The sequence below is a fragment of the Atta colombica genome, unplaced genomic scaffold (assembly GCF_001594045.1).
Source record: "Atta colombica isolate Treedump-2 unplaced genomic scaffold, Acol1.0 scaffold107, whole genome shotgun sequence".
Lineage (NCBI taxonomy): Eukaryota > Metazoa > Arthropoda > Insecta > Hymenoptera > Formicidae > Atta > Atta colombica.
In genome coordinates this window covers 4,555,260-4,581,117 of record NW_017259192.1, presented here as the reverse complement: position 1 = coordinate 4,581,117, position 25,858 = coordinate 4,555,260, and the positions used below count along the sequence as shown (strand labels likewise).

At 35.7% G+C, this 25,858-nt stretch overlaps 1 protein-coding gene across 1 annotated transcript in view; it reads right to left on the bottom strand.

Annotated features, from left to right (window-relative positions):
• LOC108692839 (autophagy-related protein 16-1) overlaps positions 1-25,858 on the bottom strand; it is a 389,033-nt gene that overhangs the window by 264,863 nt on the left and 98,312 nt on the right. The gene's annotated exons all lie outside the window — the stretch shown is intronic.

Genomic DNA, 25,858 nt, shown 5'->3' with positions numbered 1-25,858 from the left:
CAAATTTCATTAAAGCAATTTTATAAATTAATACGTTTGATTTAATTTTCCAATTAATGATATGTAAAAGTGATTAGCTGAAAAATATTATCAAGAGTGAGGATAGTGGAAAATAATGTTCACTTTGTTTTTTTAATATACCGTTATTGTTTAATTAAACGAAAAATATATACGCGTGCATTTGCATACTGACGCGTATACAAGAGAGCTAAAATAATGTCTGAATATAATATTGCTTGGCAAAAATTGCTCATGGAAATATATATACTTATGACTTTATCGAGCACCTCTCTCTTTCCCTATTTTTGAATAAAGAAACTTCTGAAGGATCGCAAAAGATGCGACGTGCAGCATACTATGTTTAATGAGCATAAACCAGGGCGTGCTTAAATCTTTCCGGAGTATGAGGGAGAATTTCCGGCATTCGATGAAAGTTAATAACGCTTCAACCATTACTGTAGCATCAGATCCATCTGATAGAGATTTCAGCATTTAAGGCGTATTCCATCTTTTTAGGATGGTGGTTTCCTCTCTCGAGGAAAAAAGAGGAATATTATGCATAAGAAAATCGCGAGTAAATTTGACGGAAATTAAAGTAAGACATTATTGTTAATGAGTCATTGCAATGAATATAACAAAGTAGTATATTAAAAAAAATCAGAATTTTAAAAAATTTATAAATAATAATTGTAATTTATAAATAATAGTGAAAAACTAAATTAGTGCCTGTTTTCACTAATATAGACTATCTTTAATCTTCGTTCAACTTACTCTTTTTTTAATTTTTAACGCATACAGTCATAATTTGGAAAATCTATAAGTCGAGGTAGTCAAAAGTAGAAGGACACCTTTTCATTATCAACAATTCTAACTTTATCTCTGCGTGATGATCGATTATAAAATAATATAAATACAAAGACTGGCACAATCTTAAATCTTGTATGACAGATGAAATTTCCAATGCTATTGCAATAACATTTGGACCGTAGGAATCAATTTTGGGTAGCATACAAATATTTTTACTATCCCGACAGCGGCATCCAATTTCTACTCTCTCACAGCTCTGCGGCCGGTACAAGAGTTTCTTCTTGCGCATACAAATGCAGATCGTTGACGATGGCGCAGATTTTACGAACATCGATCGCCAGGAACGGAATCATTCCTGAAATCATATCGGCGTAGAGCTCTCGTGACCCTTATTCGCTTTTACCCCGACGAAAATCTACCACGCTCTCGAGGACTCCTCTGATATATAGGCACTCGAGAAGACGACGAGAGGACGAAGCCTCAGTGACGAGAGGGAAACGCGAGAGAAGTCTGGGAAAAGGGGTTCCTGATATTATCTCCGACCAGCTTGGGTTTATAGGTTCATGTCGATAAGGCACGTCGACAAGGGTGCACCTACATGAGACCCCATTGCTCGTATAAGATGCCTTCAGAGAACGTCCAGACATCTGTCACGCTCTCGACAAACAGAGAATCACTGTCGATCATGTTCTTATGAAAAAAAGAGAAAGAAAAAGAGAAAGGAGAGTATCGTGAAAACAATGTGATTAAATCAGAGAATAACCATCAGAATAACTAGATTTTAAATGACGGATACCTTTCTGATGATAGTTTTGCGCCTGATTTTTTAGAATTGTATGCGTTTGATATTTTCATAGATTCTTTTAACGAAAAAATTAACGGGATCCATTCGCAAATGGAAAAAGATACAGCTATCGATTAGGTAACGATAGAAAGAGCGTATCTTCCTGTTACGTAGTTAACTAGCTTCTACTTTCGAAACAGCTTGTAATTCAAGACTCAAAAATTCCACTTCACAGCTATTTCCGCGTGGTTTGAAAGCAAATCGTCGTAAAACACGATAGAATACGGTAAATACGTCGGAGTGTCCGATCGTATGACTGTCTTAACAAACACCGTATTAACTGGCTCATTGCATTTGCAGTTCAACTCGATCGCACGAACCGGAGCTGCACTTAAAGACTTAGGAGATGACGTCAGCGTGAAGCTGAGATTAACAACTCGTTTAAGACAATCAGATTTCATGATGCACTTAATCTTTAAGTAGGTAAGTAGAGTAAGTAGCTCAAAACACTCCAAATAGATTCTATTTTTATAGATTCTATTTTCATAGTTCTATTTTTTAATAGCTGTGTTAAATTTACATTACTTTTACTCTTATGAAATAGAGGAATGTAAAAATAATGAACTTTAAGAGAACCTCTAGGCAAAACTTTTATTTTTCTTTTCCAAGATAAAATTTTTAAAATAACTATACATGAAGTGCTGTGGTCATTTACTTAAAGGTTAAGCTCATATATCAAACATTATACGAAGAAAGGAAAGAAGAGAATTATATGTAAGGCTAAACTCATCTGAAAATATAAAAAGACTAACACATATTCTTTAAAATTGCGCTATGAGTGTTCGTTCAATTTCATACCGCATGAAAGATAAATTCAAGAAGCAAAATGAATTAATAATTAATCATTAAAATCGAGAAAAAAAGAGATATGTAAGGCAATTGTATCTATCTCTTTATGTAAGTAATTACGTCTTGTAAAAAAATAGAACGCCTTGTAAAAAATAGAATAGACGTATGATGATGGAAATGCTTGGATTTGTTAGACCCTAGTGTGCAGTTTACGATTTTGCCAGAACGTGTGCAGATCTTGGATTTAAGGCGAGAGATTGTCGCATTGTGTAATTTATAACCCAGCGTAAATCCAAATTTACAACCGAGCATTGAAGAAGTAATTTCGCGCACTCAACGAAATTACTGCTAGATACTGATGTTTAATTAATTTAGGAAATGAGAATATACTTAAGTTTATATGAGTAAAATATATTGATCGAAAGTCGAAAATTATGTGTGTATTTCGAGTTTGATAAAAAGATAACTCATTGTCAGTAACATGTTATTCACGATAATAACAAAATAATGAATTTGTGACATATCTAATGCGATAATCTACGCCTCAAATACACGTGTTGCGGATTGGATCAATTAATAAACATATCAAATATGAAATATAGTCAATTAGCAAGTCAATAAGTGATTAATGGTTATGAATATGCGAATTTCCATATCATTTATACGTAATTTTACATATATGCGATGATTTACAAAAGTCTCCAAATGAATGATAACTCTGCATGTTCCAATGTCATAGTAATCAAATTCACTTCGTTTTTCATCGTGATGCATTTATAACTTTCTCGGAAGACGCTTGTAGTTTGTTTGTTCCGTATTTCGACCTTCGCAAAACCTCACCAGTTTCGTAATTTACGATATCTGCAGATCCTCACGCATTAAAGTTCAGTTACATTTGCGACTACTAAGCGGCCGCGTTCCTAATGCACAGCCTTACGCGCGGCAGGCCAGTAACTTTCTCACTTCGTGGATTAGCTCTTTAGGCAGTTGCCGGAGGCGTGGATAATCGCGCGCGACCTGTACGAGTATAAAAACTACCAGGCATTACCGTAGGTATATATCGTTTTATATGTATCTCCGGCTCAAGAGAGGCAATTTATGTTTACAAATGATAAAGCCCATTTGCGTAAATAGCACTGGAATGCTAAGATTTAATGTAACGCGGCGAATCATAAATTCACGTATACAATTTAAAACCGATCATTTTTGCAAACGCAATTGCGTCGGTAATGAATTTAGCATGAAATGCAAACTATGATGCACTGCCGTTAGAATATACGACTCGAAAAACAATAACGCTCGCAATCAACAGTTCAACGCGAAACATTAACAACGTGAACATTAACGTATTAGGAAACGCGATAACGATATTTTTCAATGCACTACGTTGAGATTTTATAACCGAGAATTCGCAGCAATTTCAATTCACAATTTTCCACATTAATTCCGTGTGGCTTGATCCACGTGTCCCGAGTGTAAAGAACAAAAGTTATACTATTCGCTATGTAAAAAATTATATTATTCACTACATGACAAAAAGTATCGAACGTGACACCCTTGGGAACGTAAACAGCGGCTTTTTACTGGGTCGAACTATTTACCGTATCGAACTGACAAAAACTGTCATTCGACCTGACAAATAACGATGCTTAAAAATAGACGGCCGAACATTTTTAGTGCGTTTGATTCGCACAGGCGTTGCGTCGCGACGAGGGTCGTCGCCGTCATAGATCACATCAGAATAGGGACGTTCTGCGAACACACATTGGCACTACGTTTAAAAAAAGTCCGCTAGCAGACGAGAACACGTTGGGAACTGGGATATCGAGCATGGAACTCGGGCGCTCGAAAATTATGTGGCCGACTGATATATTTCCCATTCGCTTTGAATTAATGTATCGCCAATATTACGGCGATGCATCAAAAACCGCCTGACCCCTCCTCCATCGTGCCGTCTAAAAATTGCCGTTGTTGATGTATTGGAGTGCCACGCGAATGTACCGCCATGCACGGTGAATTGTGTTGCACCGATCACGGTGGTGCATAGCTGCGAAGTAATGTATACCTATTTCTTTTTTTTTTGACTCCTGCTGACTGACATTCCAATGATGTTTATGTCGATATTACTCATGCAAACGCGCAATCTTTGCGTTGATAAAATTTCAATCGATCGGTCATGTTATGTAAAAAAATCGCGCGATTCTGACAAATTTCTAAAAGCTCAAATAAAAAAATCAAATAAAAAAAAACATTCCTTTTATCGAATTTCATCCGAGCCACGTTAATGCGATGATCTGATAATGCGATACTATAAATATTTAATTCCTGTGTAATCTCTATAGAGATTCCAGGTTCTGATATATCTCATGCAGACGAGAGGCTTATCGAATTGATAAATGTGATAACGAGCTTCTTTAGGGATACCTTGAGTTATTTATGTCAAATTTACTTACCTTTATTTACTACAGTTGTAAACGTTGCTTTGTGGAGCATTAGAAATTAATAATCTGATCTGTACGCTAGAGCACGCTTACTCGCCGCAAGGGATATATGACGATACGATGCAACTAAGAGAGAGAGATAGAGGAGTCACATGATATATTTTATATGAGGCAGCGTTTCTGGATATATTCCTATTAATGTCAAGAGATCGTATATCGATTACTTTGGAATTCTTACTACGACAGCGATAAAGTCCGACGCAACTGTTAAAACAAATTTGTTATTCGAAGCTTAAAGTCTCGCAACTTGAAAGAATTGCATCCGAAACACATTCATCACCAAATCGGTGTGTTCTAAATCCCACGAAACGTTGCATCTTCTGGTACAAAGGCAATTTAAACGAATGGCCGTTTTTCTTTGTGAAAATAGAAAACAGCGGGGTAGTGTTTTCCACACCGGACAACAACACCATGGCCAGTTGCCATGGTTCCCATGCAATTAAAGAAATGGTTCTTCGAAGATAGATATATTCACGAAGCTATCGTTTGCGTTACGTAAGAAGCTGTCCTCTGTTTTCTTCCTCCTTTCTCCTTCACCATGTTTAATTCCCTTACGTCCTATTTTGCAGCGTTGCATATTTATGAGTTTTACAAGCAGCTAGCGAAAGGCGCTTTCAATACTCGTGCATTTTAAGCCAAAGGCTCGATTAGGAAACCCATTCTTTTCTCCTTGTTTACTCGCAACACCAAACAAAATGTTCTATTGTTAACATTTTTTGTTGACAATCCTTTATTTCATTAATACAGTAACTTATTAATCGTACTCTTATATCACAATATTCCGTGATTAATAATCTATTTTTGTCTTTGATTCTTTTTATTTTTGATGCGTTAATGCATTAATAAAAGTGATGTAAAAATAATCACAAACTTGGTCATAAATTGTTTTCCAATGTATATTTAAATAAAAAAATGTTTCTCATAGCTTATACAAATAAATCTTTTACTTTTGTATGACCAGTAATTATAAATTATTTTTCTTTTCTTAATGTAGAGTCACAATAAAAAGATTTAATTTTCTGTCTGCTACACATGCACTCAGCTCAACCGACTATCCGCATGTACATTGCACTATAACGGACATATGTGCCGGATTTTGAGCGAATTTTCATTAAAACTTTACGACATTTTACGTACCGACGAAAAAAATATCTTGTCATTCGTTTAAATAGAATACTACTGCTGTCTGCCATATTTATTTTTGTGCTATCATAAGTTTCGCTTCCGAATAATTAAAATACAGTTACATAAGATAAATATTCACGATAGTTCAACGTTATCGAGTCTACATCGTGCGATCAGTCATCCAAAAAAAAAAGCTCAACGCGTCCATAAAAATACTATGTTTCTATATTATTCTGCACAGGGTCGATAAAATGGAAAATGAAAAACCGCCAGATCGAAGTAATCCCGCGATATGTACTCAACGTTACCGTATATACACATATCGAATTATAGACGTGCATCAGCGACGGATCGAATACAGGACATATTCAATATGCGGCGCTTGCTATTTGCATAGTCATCGAATGTGGCTGTATTGAGCAGAGCGAGAAGAGAAGCACAGATCGAAAAGAGAAATTATGAGCGATAATGAGAGGGACAAAGAGAGAATGTAGAATGGGAAAGAGAAAATAGGAGGATAGAAACAGAGTGAAAAGCGATGGTCAGTAGTGCTTTGGGAATAATCAGCGCGAAGCAAATGCATCCGATATTCCATGGAATTGACCCTTCCATGACTGGCCGAAAATGCAAACAATGATGAAATCTCCGTGAGGACCGAACGATTATACTCTCGGGATTTTGCGTAACATTAATATCCACGGCAATGTTTGACGTGGCCTGATATTCGTTGATAATCACCGTGTCCAAACGGTCAGATTACTGTTGTTCCGCGATATAGTACCGATTTTTTCACGAGTCATTCAGATGCATCAGGATCTGTTCGGCAGAAAAAGGCAAAGGCAACTTCATATCGATACTTTTTGCACTGTTAATTATTTACACGTACATTATCATTATGGTTTCGAGCAAACGAATTGTAAACGGAAATTGTGAGGGCTCAAAGATAATAGGACGCCAACATGCGCGTGATTATCTGAGCTTCCGTAATGCGCTTAGTGTGATTAAAAGAATAATTAATGGAACGAGATTCTACGAGAAAGCATGTGCTCATTGGAGCAACAAATGTTACGCTGATACATTTATTAACCATGGAAAGTCATTTGACAAACTATTAAGCTAAAAACACGAAACAAAATGTAAGCACCAACGTAACAATAAATTAGCACGCTTTGTGAACTTCTCTCGTAAAGCATGTCACCCCACAATACAAATTGTATACGTTATAATAGTATGTCGAAAAACAGTCGTATAAAATTATACCTATTCATAAACGTCATTCCTTTCACGACACATATACACATACATAAACTACATTTATTATGCGATCTCAGGTATTTAAAGCTATTTAATTACATCATAACAATGTAAAATCGTAAATTCATCGTTATTTCATTAAATATTTATTGCACGATCAAATGTTTCTTACAATTATTTAATTTTCATTTGTGGAAATCGCCGTTAATGCAAACATCGCTACGTAGTAGCGATACTAATATTTACACATAAAATAAACATGCTTTTCACGCTAAAAGAGAAATGAAGATATCCCAAGCTTCATATAAACATATTGTAAACATCCGTTTAATATCATTGAAAAGCATACATGTCTCGTTGTATGGTTTAATAAAAAAAGAATTATGCATTTTTCCAAGGAAAAAAGTAGATAATTTTCATTCTCTCTTTCATTATCCCAAAACGCATAAGATTAAAACGCATAAGATAAATACGATTAGGAGCAACTGATTTATTTTTATTTATGCGAAACAACGCTATATTCAATTTTCCTCACTTTCAAAGTTGAAGCACGTGCCAGTATCAATATTCACTGTGAATTATATTATATAACACAGCGGGCTATTCAGCATGTACCAGATCTCTCGCGATGAAGGAACCGGCGCGCACCAGTCAGGGGCCTAATTCTTATTCACGCGGCGTAAACCGATCTCTTTAATCGGTACTCCGACCAGAATTTAGGATTTCTCAAACTGCCTTTTCTGGTCCCAGGTAGTTTCCGTTGCCAGCGGCATCTTAACGATTTCAAATCGTTTAGTCCATCCATCTCATTTCTTTTCCCTCGCGATGATCGCCAATTCAGAACATTTTCAATCTTTTTCACCTTTGAACATCTCGATCGTTATTAAGAATTTGGTAGAAAGAGTTCAAAAAATAATAATAGAGCGTTTTCCATTTTCTGATTAATAAATTTCGATAAAGAAATGAAAAAAAAAACAGATATCTACGCGATTAGGGTGAGGAGGAGGAAAAGGAGCGCAATCTTAGAGTGCATGCCAAGACGTAAGAGAAACTGCAAAATGGAACGAAGTTGCAGCGGAATTCGAGCGTTGGTAGTTTATTCCCGTACTTTAATTACCTAGTTATCCCAGCGATTTACATAATGTACCTTGCCCATCCTATACGGCATCGACTCCGCAGGCGAGGATTTCCAATCGGTTCGACTCCCTCGTGGATACATAATCGTGCCGAAGGTAGCGTATAAGGGGAGGAGGATCCATGAGGAAGGAAGGGCACTCCAAGGCTATTAATTCCTTTAGGCTGCGGATCGTTATAACCCATTGTTCCCCACGGAACTCGCAGCGAGCCGTTCGTATAGCAGTGATATGTAGAGGCACGCGCACGGATTCGCGATCTCAGTAACATTGTTGTCGGCTCTAAGTAGATTTAAAAAGGTAAGTAGATTTAAATTGTAGATCGCGAATAAATTTATTGTTAAATGCATATCTCCGTTGATAGTTTTATGCTAGTTTTATCTGTAATTAAAGTATCAAAATTGTGTCGTATTTTTCCAGCTATAATTTCTTCACAATATGTATAACGTTTTTGAAAAAAAATAAAACCAAAATTTTTAAAAATATTTAATTAGAATTAGTAACAAACAAAAATGATTATAATTTTGAGGTATGTATATACGCTGTAGACACATGTGTCAAAAATTGATATTATACATTAAACAATCTCAAAGCATAAGAAAAAAATCCCAGATTAATTTAATAAGTTCTAATTAATTGAAAATCTCACGAAATATATGTACGTTGTTGTTTGCGCTTCAGATTGTGCAATTACTGAGTGTAGCAAACGTGACTGATACAATATTCAGATTATAATTTATATCAATGTATTATCACGAATAAGTCATATATATCACTGCTGTATAATATGAATGCAATATTACACTGGAAAGCTAATTCAGTCTCATTTGCTTAATATAGAGCTCATTCTCAGTCTATCCTATATACCTGTGCATTATCAGTGAAAGCGAATATCCTATCACGTACCGCATGTGATAGATATGTGGCATTATATAGCTATCAAGTAGATATATAGATCAAAATAGATATACTGTGTACATCACGTTCTATTATGTGTCACATGAGTTGGACCTATAGAATGGAATATATAGCGAGATGCGTCTTACACTGCTGACGACGGAAAGCAATCATCGGTATTTTAATACTTCATACAAGTGTATCTGCATTTCTCAAGGTATTTATAGTAAGAAACTATATCTTACGAACAAGCATGATGTACAAAATATTTCGTAAATGGTTATTAACTGGTGCTTGTTGCATCATCTGTAGACAAAAAAGAATAAATAATATTTCATAAAATTTATTAGTTTCTTTTAAAAATATATCAGGTGTATAATCTTCGTAAAAAGTAATTGGAATTAGAAATTTATACTTTCCGTATAAAAATAAATGTTACATTAATATGAAAGTTCAATAAGGTCAATATTTAACAATGTAATTATAGTTTAAATTTTTTCATTTTATTTTCATTATTTCCTAAAAACATGTTTATTTCTTATTAAAATAATTTCTAGGTTTTAAATTGCTATCTTTTTATATTACTTTCAAACATAGAAAAATCTGTTTTATTAAAAATACATGCATGATACACCTTTAATGTTCAATTAACGACATTTAACGACGAAACACAGAGGAGACGAATCTCTTACAGAGAATGACTTTTCATATTAAACCGATCTTCAGTGACTTTACTTTAAATGTGTTAATAAAGTATTGTAAGTAGATTCTATAGTTATTAACTAAAGAAAGAGCAGAAGAAAATAAGGAGTAAAAAGGAAGTTCTAGAGTAAGTTCTAAACCAATAAACTTCGTATTTCTGCATGGAGGTATAGCTTTAGTAAATGACCATAGTACCAGTTTAAATATTGTTGCAAAGTATCTCATAATGATTCTTGAAGAAGAAATATCATTCCTCCTCATACATAAAATATAAGATAATTTGAAAGTTATCCAAAGATCTTATATTTTCTTTATGTTATTTTCATAAAATATTCTTTCTAGTTGTTTATAATTAGTTATAATTAAGCTCCCTCTTGTATTATTTATATAAAAGCTAAAAGAAGCGACGACATAAATTGTTTTGAGAGTACTCCATGTAACATTCTTTTTCTATTTTCATCAACAGATTACGATCACGCGACATGGGCACTGAAACCCCATGTAATGTATTAACAAACGCGACACACCTTCAGTACAAAGTTAGCTCGTTTATATTCTTTTTGCTCGCGTGCAAAAAACCGTGGTGAGATTACGGCTGTGCGGGAATGCTTTCAACGATAAACTCTCGCATTATGCATAAGTCTCTTTCGGAGCGAGCGTTGTTATTTCTATGAATTTCAAACCGCATTCACGCGTTTCTATCTCCAGGCGCACATGTACACGAGTTTACGCTCATAGAATCGAAGATTAGCGTACGCGTCAACTCTCACGATTTCGAAGACACGCGTACTCGCGGATCTCGCATACGTAGCGGACTCGGTCGTGCAAGATCCCACGGAGGCCATAGAAAACGTGACCAGACGATCATAACTTGAAAGTAGTCGGCGAACAACTACTAAGGGGCGGGTTAACGAGGCCGCCCTGTGAGGGTTAATGGGTTAACAGGACAACACGAGGCCTGCTATATCGTAGTAGCGTCGTCCCTAATTCACAACGCGTGGGAGCCGGCTTAAGGGGGATACGAGGCTCTCGAGTTCTGATAAAGTGGCCTTTCTTCCTGACAACATCGCGATTAAACGAACATAAATGTAGTACTACTCCTCGCGCATACGAATATTCATCTTGCTATAAATATGGGTGTATTACGCTAGTTATAATCCTTAATGTCGACTTTTAGTATAAAGATTTTGATTTATGGCTACTTATTAGATTTATCATGAAATCATTTGAAATTAGCATTCTTTAATACAATATATAGGAAAGAAGAAATTATAAATTTACAATTTAAAATGAAAATAAAATTAACATGTTAACAAGTGAATTTCTTTTTTGGTACATTATAACAAAAAATTGAAAGTAGTGCAAATGCAAAAGCTTAAAAATTTTGTATTTAGATTTGAAAAAGCTTCAATCTCCTCAAATCCCCGAGTTGAGGATGAATGAAAATTCTTCATTATGCCGCGAGAGATGAAAAAATAAAATTTTTTAGAATACCAAACGTTGTTGCCTGCACCTTTAAAAGCAAGTCTGAACAAATGTATTCGTTTATTCATATACCTCATAGTTATTATCCACACGTATTTGTTTATACTTGTATCTTGAAAAGGTGAAATTTACCTTGTCATAGCGCAAGATAAACGCGAAAGGTGGAAAATTGCGAGTAATAGAGAGAGAGAGAGAGAGAGAGAGAGAGAGAGAGAGAGAGAGAGAAAGGTATGAAACGAAGAAGACACAGAAGCATAAAAGAAGCGTAAAAGAAGCAAAAGAGGCAATCCGGATATGAAACGAAGCATGTCATGGGTTGAGTCTACTCAAATCGAGTAGAGAGTCTCGGGAGGTGACACAACTGACACCTCGTAATACCGAGACTTGGACCGCTGCCAGTTTGCATAAGAATTGCACATCCCATGCACACCCGATGCGCTTGTATTGAGAGCTGGTAACCTCCGTCTCTACCGCAGCTTGCTATCCATTCGATAGTCAATACGACGTGACACAACATGTCGCTACGTGCGCGTTCCCAGTTTGACGCTTCCAATCTGTGTTATATAAAGGATAAACCAATAGAATATCATAGCTACATAAAGAATGCGACTATCTCACAATGTTATCTCGAAAATAAACGTTCTGTATTTGCTAGTGAAGATCGAAAAATATAGCTGCAACGCGCGAATTGTTCTGTCTCAAAGATGGAAAATTTTAAAAACTTCGATTCTCTTTTTAAAAAAAAATTTGTTTCCATAAAGAATTTGAAATAAATCGATAGTCTAGGATGTACAAAGTTTTTAAATTGCAAAAACATACAAAATAAGAACAAGTATATAGAATATTATTTTGACAATTGTTCAATATATATTGTGAATTGTGCATTGAAACTGGAAAATATTACAGGACTTGCAAATATTTCTCCATAATTATTTATGAACAATAATTAAGGTATAATTTTAGTCATCAAAGGTTTGGTGGCAAAAGTAATCTTTAGCAAAAGACATAACTGCAAAACTGCAAAGCGATTCCCTTGGTGATCCATAATGTAACGACCGCCCATCCTCAGAAGAACTGTATTTATCTCTTGCGCGTACGACCGCCGACTTTAAACGGTATTCAGCGCACAACCGATTACAGAATTTACGGTGCATGTTATTTATCGACTATTGAATTTCAGATCAATTTTGCCCTCTAATTCATATCCGTGCAAGCAGCTTATCATACAAATCCATGTAAGATCATGGACGCTTCGATTATCATAAGAGATCTCCCATGTTCCTCTTGCGTAAAACGACAGGGAGATCTTATCTTTCCGCCACTGTTACTCAACGTGTCATCCGTTTGTTATCCTTCGTCGATTGGTACTGCCACTCGAGATTTCACGCGCACACTATACAATTTTCGCTCCTTCCGTAACTTCAAGCAACCCTCGAACAAAGTAGCGGGAATTCTGCTACACTTCTATGATAATCTCGCGCTCGCGTGATTCTTATTTGAGACGATCCTCTGAAGTTACCGGTTTCATTAATCTCCACACGGACGATCTGATATTAAATCAGTATATATACGCTGCTCAATAATGCATTTATGGCGAGACGCTATATCATGCTCGCACCTTTTTTATAATCCACACGTTATGGTTTGCAACATAGTGCCTGGAATTGCTCATACAGAATTGCTTCATACGTAATCGTAAGAAAGCGAGTTAATCGCATAATATATCTACGAGCATAGAAAATATACCGGCGTACTTATCAGACGATATTACATTAACATGTAACGAAGCGGAAAATCGTAACAACAGTTGTTATTTAGAATTATACATGCACGCATGCGTCTTATCTCGGCAATGTACACGCAGGTGTATGTGTTTCATATTGGGCGCCCCTAACTTCTTGAGTAAAGTAACATGTAAATTTCTCCGCTCTTGATCAGCATGGCACTATCAGCCAAGTCATTATTCGCGAGATCTGATTCGCGGAGGCATGTCGTTCAGCGCTTTGGCAGGAATGCGGAGCGCAATGATCATCTAAACGATACGTATCGCAGCGTCGACGAATAAGCGCGTATATATGTTGCAGTGCTCTCATCTACTGTCCGGCGATTTGAGGATTTCAGGTCAAATTCTTGTCGTCCCGTTTCATTCGAAACGTTTCACTCTGAAATTGCTATTTCTCCTCTCGATACACGACTCTATCAATTACATTAGTTTTTACTCAAACGGAAAACTTGACTTCTTGCTCATTGAGGCTAAAAACCTCCGGGTGATCTTCATCCTCGTAATCGCAAGGGAAAAAATCGTAATTGCATCTATTTAAAACCTTTCCCGATTCGAAGTTAAGTTCCATTAAGCTCCAAGACTTCTTACTGACTGATACGCTCATACATCTCGATGATGCATGCAAGAGTCGATTCCATCGGAGCCTCGTCCTGTTTGACAGTACTTAAAAAACTCAAAGCCGTGCAAGATCATGTCCATCATAACCAACTAATGTTTCAGAGCAGTTGCAACTTTATAATGTTTCTTTTGACAGTCTTCATTAATCAAAAGAAAATGATAAAAAACAAAATCAATCCCTTACTATTATTATTTTAAAATTATTACTACTAATAATAAGTACATTGGTGCCAACAATTTCATTTTCTTTATATTGTATTATCATCTGTTTTTTAACTATAAATTAAATTTTATTAAATATTGTCCTTTCTTGATTCGCAATAAAATTTTTTATTTCTTTAAAGAAAACTTACTGCTGATGTGAAAGAACAAATGACATCTTTCAATCTCTTCTTTATACAAATTGTGGAAAATACAGCACGTTCTTTTCAAAGACAATTATGGATAATTTATATTTTAAATTACCTTCTTATATGTTAACGTATCATAGCGTCACTTATCTTTGTGCTGACTAAGAATGCATGTCCGTAGACGATGTCTGATTTTATCTATGTACATCGACGTTACTACCGATCAAAGAACTGCTGATCCCGCGAGGCACTGTAAGTTTAAACTGTCTATGACTACACGGAATTTTACAAGGACCTTCTTTGACATAGTCATCCTTACATGCAGATCGAAATTCTGCGGACAATACCCGTGGTGACTATCAATTCGCATACTAGATTACATGCCAGCGTGAATCGATCGATTTTGTCAACGTTTGTATTTTATATTATTATATACATCTATAATAACTCTATATACAAGAAATTCTATTACATTATTAAATTTTAGTGACAAATTTTTTATTGAGAAGTTGTTAAAATCAATTAAAAATATAAAATCATAGATTACCACGCAGTTTTCTATTATAATTTTCGATATTATATAATAATTGTACTTTCGTAAGTCAGTTTTTTATAAATTAAGATTCTATCATAAAAAAATAAATTTCTACTTAAACTTTAAATTAAGAAATGTGATTTTGTTACCAACTCATTGCCCAGGAACCAAATTTATCAAAGGCCTCTCACAATTTAAATTGCTCTGAAATTGTCGATACTTTTACCTACATTCTTATCCAGGAAAAACCCAAATTGATGAAAGAATCCGTTATTAAATTTAAACTCAATTTCACGGGGCAACCATGTACGTGTTACGTGGATGAATGAGTGAACGGTACGACGATGAAAAAATTCTCTTGCGAGACCGCAATACATCTAATTAATCGCCATATCTCACGGGGAAAACTCAGCTTTATTAAAACTGCGTTAAACGAGATGAATTTACGGAATCAACAAAACTTTTTCTCGCGCTACGCAGCGAGAATAATGCGAAAAAAGAGAGAACCTTGTAATAAGACGACATCTCAAGAGCTTCTGTCTTGAGAAAGAGACAAGGAAATTCCACTCACCGTTTTCTCTACGGAAATTTTATTATGCTTCCGTGAAGAGTTTCTTCGCGCAAAGAACGAGCGAGAGATGAGGCTAGAGAGAGATGACAAAATGAGAGAGAGAGAGAGAGAGAACTTAAGTATCTCTTTTTTTTCGTGCTAAAACAGTATTTTAAATTTTGTATGTTGAATATATATGTTTCGGAATATATAGTTCCTTTCGATAAAACGGAGGGATGGATATTCTTCAAATCTGCATTGTACTTACTTAGTAATGTTACTCGCAACGGGTGTATTGTCCATTCCCGAAAATTATTGATGCATTAAGAAAAAAACGGTTTCCCACTATTATCCAGAGAATTACGACCGTAAAATAACAATTGATCACTTTTAATTGCGATCCTCGAACGCTTCTGGTAAACACAGGGAGCGAGAGATGATAATGTATAACGCCATTAACAGCTGCATAATATTATTAAATGTTATCACTTTTAATCAATACTTCAATACTTCATTAATGGAATTATGCAAGTTTAACGATACGTGTCACGTGAAATATTGTGCTACACACAGGAAACGATTCAAGTCGTATGTTTCCGAACAAATCATTATATTTCGTGATATTCCGAAATTTCACTGAGAGGTTTATTGATTGCATTTCATCAGAATGCAATACCGAACCAACCAGGCATAACAGAGAAGAGCATTTAATTTCAATGACTAGCATTAACACGTAAATCTGCTCGTGGTAGATTATCCTTGAAATGTCGTGCATTCCGTTGAAAATCTGGCTTCGCGAAGAAAAAAAAAAGACAATCTGGAGAGCTTCGGTGAGTGAAGTGAGAACTTCATCGAAGTTCTCGCTATCAACTTTCAAAAACTGTTGAGACCGCCTCCGTTCTTTGCGTGTAAGGCTTTTCGTGAGTTTCAGCATACACACTTACATACTTCACATACGGTACAGATCAAAGTAATGGAAATTTCTTCATCATTCCACCGTCTTGTGAGAAGCTTTCATTACGCAGATTTCGCGTGCGCTCGCCTTGACTTGAATGCTTTGCAGAATATTACTTTAGAATTTCCATAAGAACGCTTAACTCAAACGATCACTTCACCTTGTCCCAGCTTCTCCTACTTCTCTTTCTTTCTTTCATTCCCTTCTTCCTTCTTCTCTCTCCCCTTCCTTGTTTCCATTGAACTGTGGTCCAAACATATTTTCCAACGCCTTTTATCACTCAACATTCTGAGTAAGTGCTTCTCCTTTATAATCCACTGTACCAAACGTGAATTCATTCGAACCAATACCTAATTCAATGCCAACTGCCTTTTCTCCTTCCGTTCTTTCTTCACGGACCGGCGCTCGTGAGTTTCGCATTTACGGAAATCTCGGTAGTGAGTTGTGCCGCGTATTCATGAATTACATTTTCCGTAAAATAGATCCGCCAAACCGCCGTCCGCCACGGCACGCTGCTTTCTCGACAGAATCTATTGTGGAGCCGACACTACCCGTCACTTCGCCGCACGTCTTCTGAATTAGAGACACTTTAATGTGAGCAACAGTTTAAACGAAAAATACTGTTACATAATCGATGAGAGGAAATTATCAGATCAAAATATTAATTGCATTAATTGTAAATTTATTAAATGTTTCATATACCGAATATCGCAAGTTTTATTTGTTTAAAATATAAAAATTTTTAAATATTAAAATATATTAGTCTTAAATATGATAATTATTTTATGTTGAATTAATCAGTCAAAGGCAAACTTTTTGTAGTTCCTTTGATGCATAAGAAACGTTAAAAAAGTTTTCCTTCGTTTATTTTCTGTGTGCGTGAGCAAGTATAATATAAGATACCTCTTTCTTTCTCTGAACTTGCTTTTATAATTTTCTTCATAATACGAACAAAAATAATACGCTCGCTAATAAGCAGCTTTAAAAAAACTACTTTCCTTAATTATTGAATAACGACGAAGTCATTGAGAGTCTATTTTTACAATGAAGTGCAAGAGTTTAGAAATAGAGATTGTGGAAGAACCCGACATTCCTCCTCGGCAACGGCAATTTTACTTTGCCAAGTTAATTAAAATCTCATCCCGATAACATCGAAAACTGAGCGGTGTAAAGTAAGCAATGAAGAAGAACTGTACTTACGATCTCGCCGAAAGAAATTTTGATTATATGTCGTAGTGACATTTTTTATTCTGACACATTTTACATTTTATATCTTATAGTCTAACATTCAAATATGTTGATTATGCATACTAATGTAATATCAAATAAAATTTTTAATTATCTCTTAATATAATTTAGCTATTATTTAATATGCACAAAAAACTTTTACATTATAATTAATCCAGATTAATCAAATTTTTTTTCTCCTATCTTGTTAAGCTGTACAATTAAAAGTGATAAATGTTTTATTCGAATAAATCGTTTTTATATTATTCAATAGTAAGATTAAACGCATTGGTGTACTTTTTGAAGTTCCTCACAATTTAACACAGTTTCGATGTCAAGCAGCGTAACCAAGGCGCTAAATATCATATTTGTACCATAAATTAAAATTAAAACAAGATTGTAATTATGTACATTTTGCAACATGTACATAGTGAGTTATACAAAGGAAATTCTACGAAAATTCTGTTAAAGTATTAAGAGATAAATCAGTTATGTATCTAAACAATCTTTTAAAATGCATTGTATCGCATGATATATTAAATTGGCGAAAGTTCTGTTCATATAATAAATGAGAAGCTTGAAGAATTTCTAACGCGCGCTTTATTTTGCCTATAAGATGCGCGGCCAGCGCGTATCGTGATTATGATATTCACTAAGAATTTAAGGAATATCAAATTACGAATACCATGAGGCTACTCGCGCGCGTCCTTCTCACAAATCCATCGAAATTTCATTAGACTGGAGTGCATCTTTTCATACCGCCGCAAGTGAAAAGTTGACTTAAGAAACTTTAAAGCCCGTGGAGCACTTTATGGATCAATTATTAGTTGAACGAAGTAAGTTGCACCGACTTCGGTAATGTACCATCCCGTCCCGTTTAAGGTATGGGCGCGCCATATAGTTTAAGGATTATGCACATACCGACATACGAAGTCGAACATGGATTAAATTAATGATGCAGCATCTATGTTAACTGTATGAAGTAGTTAGCTAATGGTATACGTTAGCAACAAAGGGCGGTCTTGCATAATTTTGAGTGCGTGCTGCTTGAAATTCGCATTCATCCCAAAGTTTATGTTGACGCTACACAATAATCCATTTGCCTAATAATTACATAATATTTTCTTCCTTTTCAATTTTATGTTTAATTTCTACTCTCATTTTATTATAAATTTTCATGAAACAATATTAATTATTAATTAATAAATTAATATAATATAAATTAAAATTATTATTGATTCGATATATAATTGTAAATTTATGCAAAGATTAATTGCAAAGATTCGAGATTAATGCAAATTAACATTAATTAGTCCTTCACAGTATATAAATCCAAATTATCCTTCATATGTCAAAGAAGACAAATTATAAACATTAATATATGTTTTTAAATGATTATACGTAACGATAATTAAGATAGTTAATGCGAAACTATTACTGTTTACCCACAAACATCGCTACTCTTATTACGAAGCAGTCAAATTGATCGTTCATTTATTAACGTAATGGTTATGGAAGCTATTTCATCTTAATTAAGAGTAAAATTTATAGTACTGCTCAAATTACACGCACAAATTTAATATCCACATTTTATAATAATAATAATAATACAAATAATTAGTATAAATTAGTGTTTGATTATGTATGAGATCGAATTATAAGCAATTTAACGATATTTTTTCCGTTAAATTACCTCTCATATGTGGCATGATGCAGATTTCGATCAATATATCACAGTTATCATAAATAGGCACTTATAACTAATAAATAGTGAAGGAAACGCAATATAAGTTATCTCACGATCCTATCGTGTGCGGCTATAACCGTGGCTAAAAGCTTTTAGTATGTAAAGTACGGGATGACCGCCATCCATCGCAACGATATTATCGATGAAATACGAAACGGAAGATAGACAGAGATGGAAAAAAAGAGAGAAAGAGAGGTAAGCAGAAAGAATCGAAAAGGAAGAAAGAAGGAGAGAAAGAGATAGATTGAAAAATAGAGGAAGATCGGTGGAGTATGTGATTTCACACAGGATCGAAAAGACGGAGAGGTCCCCTCTTTCGACCATTAGAGACCGCATACATATACTACATATATTTATACTCTCAGCCAGTTCTCGAATGGCCAACGGAAGCGTGAAATTCCCAATTTCTTTTCTCACCCAGCGAGAATATCCTAGCTAACGGTTCCTGGTCTTCCCTTTTCCTGCCACCCATATAGATATGCACGTGTATACATGTGTGTGTACGCTTGTGTGTATGTACATAATACAGTACATACGCCTGTACCCATGCGCGCGTGGACTCTCGTGCGTCCTTCCGAAGCACTTGTCTCTTTTCGTAGGCGACACGAATTACGAATCACGAATCTCGAATTGAACGGATAGCGGTAAAAGGATCAATGAACGGGTAAGGTGCGGCGAGGGGCTTATACCGAAGGAAATACCCGGTGTAATTTCTGCTATCCGTCTCTAACTCTCGAGATGGTTCTTGTACACGCCCCCATGGGAGACACCTGTTTCCCCGTATCAGTTTGAATTCCTCTAACCCGAGGTGGCTACACTCCGCGGATCGATAACAGCGACTGCCTGCAGGATTGTTCGCGTCTACAGAGACTTGCCAGAGAAAGGCCGGAGACATTACGCTCTCAGATAAACACATCGTACACCCAATTATACAAGACAAACAATTCTTAGTAATGACATCCGCGATCAGGAAGACGCGCTGACTGGCAACTTCTTTGGTGAAACGATAATGAAAGGCAAGTCTAACGCGATAATCATGGTCTTGCCTCTCTGAGAGACTATTTATTCTTGCATCAAACGCGATAGCTAAAATAATAATAACATTAGAGAAATATATAAAACATAATTGAGTTGCGGGTAAACGTTTTGTGAATTCATTTATTCTTGGGCCGTATCAAAATCGATCATAATGTAATTTTTTTTGTTTATTTTTCTTTCGAAATAACTATTAAATTAATTCATGTTACGTTTTATGATTATTATGTAATATTAAATCTCTATTTTCATTGCCAACAAAGAAAATTAAATCAAGTACAAATTAAGTATAAATTAATTCTATATTAAATAATAATAATTTTAATATTTTTCTCTTAAGCAAGAAAAGCAAGGTAAAAACAACGCGATATGTCTGAAATAAATATAAAAAACATAAAAGATGAACTCTCTTGTAATTAATACATATAAAATTGAGCAATTTTATTAAATAAATAGGTAGGTTTAACATTAAGGAATTAAAAACAGCATCTCTTTCTTCATGAATTATATGCGGCGATTATAAAGGACAAGAAGAAATATTCTTCAAGCATCAAGAAACTTTAGAGGTGCTAAGAAAAATGAACTTAGCCGATTATTTAAAGCAAGTAAATTACTTTTTCCATCGTGGAGAGTGAAAAAATAGAAATACTGCGCGATAGCAGAAAATACGATAAAAGGGATTACATAAAAATTATTAAAGCCTAAATTGTATAATGTATAATGATATGTAATTAAACAGTTATTCTTGTGATAAAAAATTTACTCATTGTTTATTATGTTCTATACTAAGATATTTTGTATAAAATCTTACGGAGATTTTTAGAAATATAGTCACGCGTTTCCTCGGAAAAAAAAGGAAACTAACTTGCTAGAAGCAATCTCCGCCCAATCAATATCCTGGATATTCTTCAGCCTTTTGCGTCTTGTGAAACATTTCCTTCCGGCTGAAATCTTAGCGACCTCCAAGGACTTGAATATCGGTATTCGGATCAGAATCGGTGGACCTCGAAGACTCTCGCGGCTCCGATTGAAATGTTCTCTGCGGCGAGCGTACCAGCTGCCGAAGCCGCTTTGGCTTGCGGTAACCATGAACTTCCGCCTCTGTTCTGTTCGGTTCCGCGCGCACACGTACACGTTTCAACGATCGTGTCTATCGGGGGGGAGGATCCCGTAGTCCTCGAACTTATACATCTTCATCTAAGTATGTACCTACGTAGGCAACTCAGTGGTACACCGACGCGAGATACGTACGGCCGTTCGTCGAGCTCCGCGAGCGTGACCACTGCGTGCACACAAAAGTATGCGTGCACCTTGGTAAGCCGCAAGTGTAAAAAAGACCGCCCGATACCAGTGCGCGGCGATGCAGCGAAGCATAGAGTTGAAAATACTTACAAGGAACCAAACGCGGTAGCGAAAGATTGAGGCGGGAAGGAAAGAAAAGACCGTTGAAATGACCGCGGATGAAGAGAAGGAGAAGTGGCGTGGCCGGGAGCACATGGGGTCACTGGGGCCATGAGACATCACGGTACCGCAACGCAAGGATATGGATGTGCTTAACCCCCCAAGAAGATCCTCTTCGTCACCGTACGGTAGTTTAACAAATGTATTCCCCGACAAGGTGCACAGCATCGCATTTTCGAGGCGGACGATGGATCGACGCTGTACACGCATTCGTTCCGGTATGTCTTTTAACGGTCTAAGTAGAAAAGGGTTGATGCACTAGGTGCGCTGGCGGCAGATATACGTTTGAATAGGAAACGTCAAATAAATAAATCTCGCGAAAAGACCCGGCCGTTACTTATTAACGTTGACAGGTCTTCATTGCGCGTGCACATGCATGCGTGCGTGCGTAGATATGTGTATTCTAATGTATCTGCAAGAAGAGCGGCAATATACGTTAAATCGTAGGGAGCAGGAAAATGGGCAAGCTGAATAATGCTCGGTTAATATCGATTACACCGGTCGAGGAACTTAGCCGCTCGCGGCCGTAGGAAATGATTTCGCGGAACGAGCTTATAGCCCCCATTGGGCTACTAAGAGGGAGAGAACAGGGACGTAAAGCATCTCCGTTAAGGCAACGTATTAATATCCTCTCTACTTAGCGAAGCGTTTACTGCTTACGCGCTGTTCACCGATAGTCAAGACGTGCCACGCTGGCGGACATAATTAACTATAACACCCAAGTCAAAGGAAGCCGATCTCCGCGGTATCGTCTCTTTCCTTTCAGTTTCTCAATTTTGTACTCCTCAGTGCCGTTAATCTCGGATAAGACAATGTAAAACATGATGCATCAAATTAAAGGTCAAACTTCATCGCGCGTATTCGTCTTCGATTTCTGACGTACAGACAGCGATCAGAAAGGATTGTATGGTAAACACAATGTGTACACGAAGAATAGCTAATGTCGGTATGCCGACTAACGGTTTTATATGAATGCACGAAACGTTGCTTTGTTTTCTCATGTCATCAATTTTCTCACGTAAACTCACGTCTTAACTCACTTCAAGATTTATATATCAAAAACGTTTTCGATATTTTTGTTATATATAATTTATATATAATTAATATTGATAGATATTAGAAAAGAACTTTTATATTAGACGAGTGAAAGGAAATAAAAATTCTTTATGTAATATATACACAAGTAAAAAAGTAAATTTACTTTATAAAAAAGCTTTATAAGAAACATTCCACGATTACTATTCTTATTCATATATTTTCATTACGTGCATTTATATCTCTAATTACGAAAACATAAAGTTAACTGAAAAATATATAACAACAATAGTTTTTAATTAATGCGATCAAGATAGTCGCTATACATCTACAAAAGAACATTAACCACAGATGACACCTATATAGGTTTCACCCACGCGGCTACAGAATGTTTCGCAGAATAGGATAATTAACTGTCATGCAAAGCCTCTCTTGCATCTTGTTATCTTTCTCGTCGAATGGGCATGAGGCTCTCCGACAACCTCCTGCCCATCGAGAATGCGAACGAAGAATGCGAATAAGCGGATAAACGACTTCCCGCGCACTTTTTCAATGTATTCGTCAAATGGATGTATGTCAGAAGTGGAGAGAAGACGTAGGACAGAAGACAACGAAGATTCAGGTGAGATTGTAACGTAGAAATAAATCGATAGAGGAGAGACTGCATCGCAATTGTATACAGGGAATTAGTGGCGTAACGAAATATGTGGTAGCGCGCAGACCATGTCAGCCTCATGACTCGGAACTGGGATAACTTGATACTTACACATTGGCAGACGTATACACGCGGCCACTCGCCTTCATATATATTCGAATATGCAATTTGCCAACTGATAATCTTACTCTCGGTAAGTAAATATAAATCACATCAAAGTTCCACGCATTTATAGCGTATAAAGCTGAAGAACATAAGGCCAAAATTTCTTTCGCACACTAAAAAAAAATATAGTCAATTTTAATAAATATTTAGTTGAATAACTGCCAAATATTTATTAAATATATTAAAGATATATTTATTTGATACAAGAAATGTTAATTTGATTTAACAATCATTTCTTTTATTGAACAAATATTTAGTTACTGTAAGTAAATGTTTAGTTGACAGTATTGAACTAAATATTTATTAAAATTAACTACATTTTTTTCTTAGTGCAGGAAAAAACGCAAATTTGTCAGTCTCATGGCATGCGTGTGCATGTACGTCAACATACGAAATGTTTCAATTAAAATTAATTTTCTTTCGATAAATATTTTATATCTTTAGCAAACCGTTTGATATGAATAATATCTCAATAAACGACAAACAATATTAAAAAGAAATTTATTTCGTATTCACTTATATCAAGAAAGAGAAAAATTCTAACCCAATATAAAATAGAACATTATAAATTAAAGTTATCAAATCAAACTATGTTTTCAGCATTACTTGTAACTATTATATCATATACTAAACTAAAGCGTTTATCTTTTTTTCGACATATACCATGGTATAGCGACTAAAAGCGAATATTAATTTCAATAACGCAGTTTGTACGAGAAAACCGCAACGTACAAGCGGATTTATTTCTACCAACCATCGTTCGCTGTTGCATAAAATCCGTATTATGAAGGCGATACCGCTTTCCATGAGAATCCGGGCGTAGGATTTGCGAAGTACCAGTTGTTAGACCATTGGGTCAGAGATTAACATCCGCGTATGACCGCACGCTAATTTTCACGGCGACCAAGTCGACCAACGAGATCCGAATAACCGAATAACCACTTGAATCCGCTGGGTCAAATTTTCCACGACGTGGCTAAGTCGCGGATGGGTGCATTAATTCTCCTTAAGCTCGGCACGTTTATATTAATAGGATACAATTAATAACGGCTAAAAGGCGTTCGTCCAGGAGAATTGTCGTCGGCGGTAGGTCGCGCCAAGTTGCGGCAGACAGTGTCGCGCGGAAGAGAAAAGGTGGGACAGAGACAGAAAGCCAGGAAGGCGTTAAATTACACTTAGCCCGTCTCGCTTTTGGGATTCGCCGGAAGAGTGGCGACGGACGGACGAAATTATTGCGGAAAAGACGACCGTGCTGAGTGCCGGAATGCCAGCTAGTCACCGAGAATTTTGAATGCTCGAGCAGATATGCAGCCCGCTATATAAATGGGCCTGCGGGTACTGATGTAAGATTAAATGCGCGATACCGACCTCGTAATCCAGTCTGCATCTGATATCGAGGTTACCATATAAACAGACATTCGAGATCGCCTTTGATATCACGGCCACTTTACTTCTGACTCTCTGTATGGCTCTGCAAATAGAAGAAGCCTCTGACTGCTTACTCGTCCCGGTTGGTCTTCCATCAAAAGACGATGATAACGTAAGCGTGATAAATGCGTTATAGAATATTTTTTATATCGTTTTGTTTACTCAGAAACATGTTTTTGATTATTTGATATTACTTGATTTAACAATTAAAACATTTTAAATTATTCAAGATGTAAGTAAAAGTTTAAATTGCTAAAGATTAATATACAAAAACGACATAAAAGTTACTAACAAGAATTGCTAAAAGAAATTTACGATTCTAAATATAAGTGTAAAGCCTCTTCTACAATGCATTTTGTTTCTTGTTTTTTGTTATTCTTTACATTTTGTCTTTTTGCCTTTTATCCCGTTTTTCATTTTTTATCATCCAAGATAAAAGTTAAAACGAACTTCGGAAAAAACAAGAAATACAAGAAATATGATTATCAATAAAATGATCCCAAAGATGGAAGAAAGCAAGAAGTAAAGAGTAAGAAACATGAAACAAAGAGCACATTGTAGAATAGGCTTAAGAATAGAGGTAAAATAAAAAAACCATATAATATTTAACAGCAAATATTTGCTTTTGTCACATTTCTATAATATAATCCGCAAAAAGAATATTGGAATAAAAAAACATCGAACTATCTAGAACCAGTTTACATAAAATCTTGTAAAGCACATATACGTGCGATGTTACGTCTTGTCAATTTATTTCCGTTACGCAAACTGTCAGCG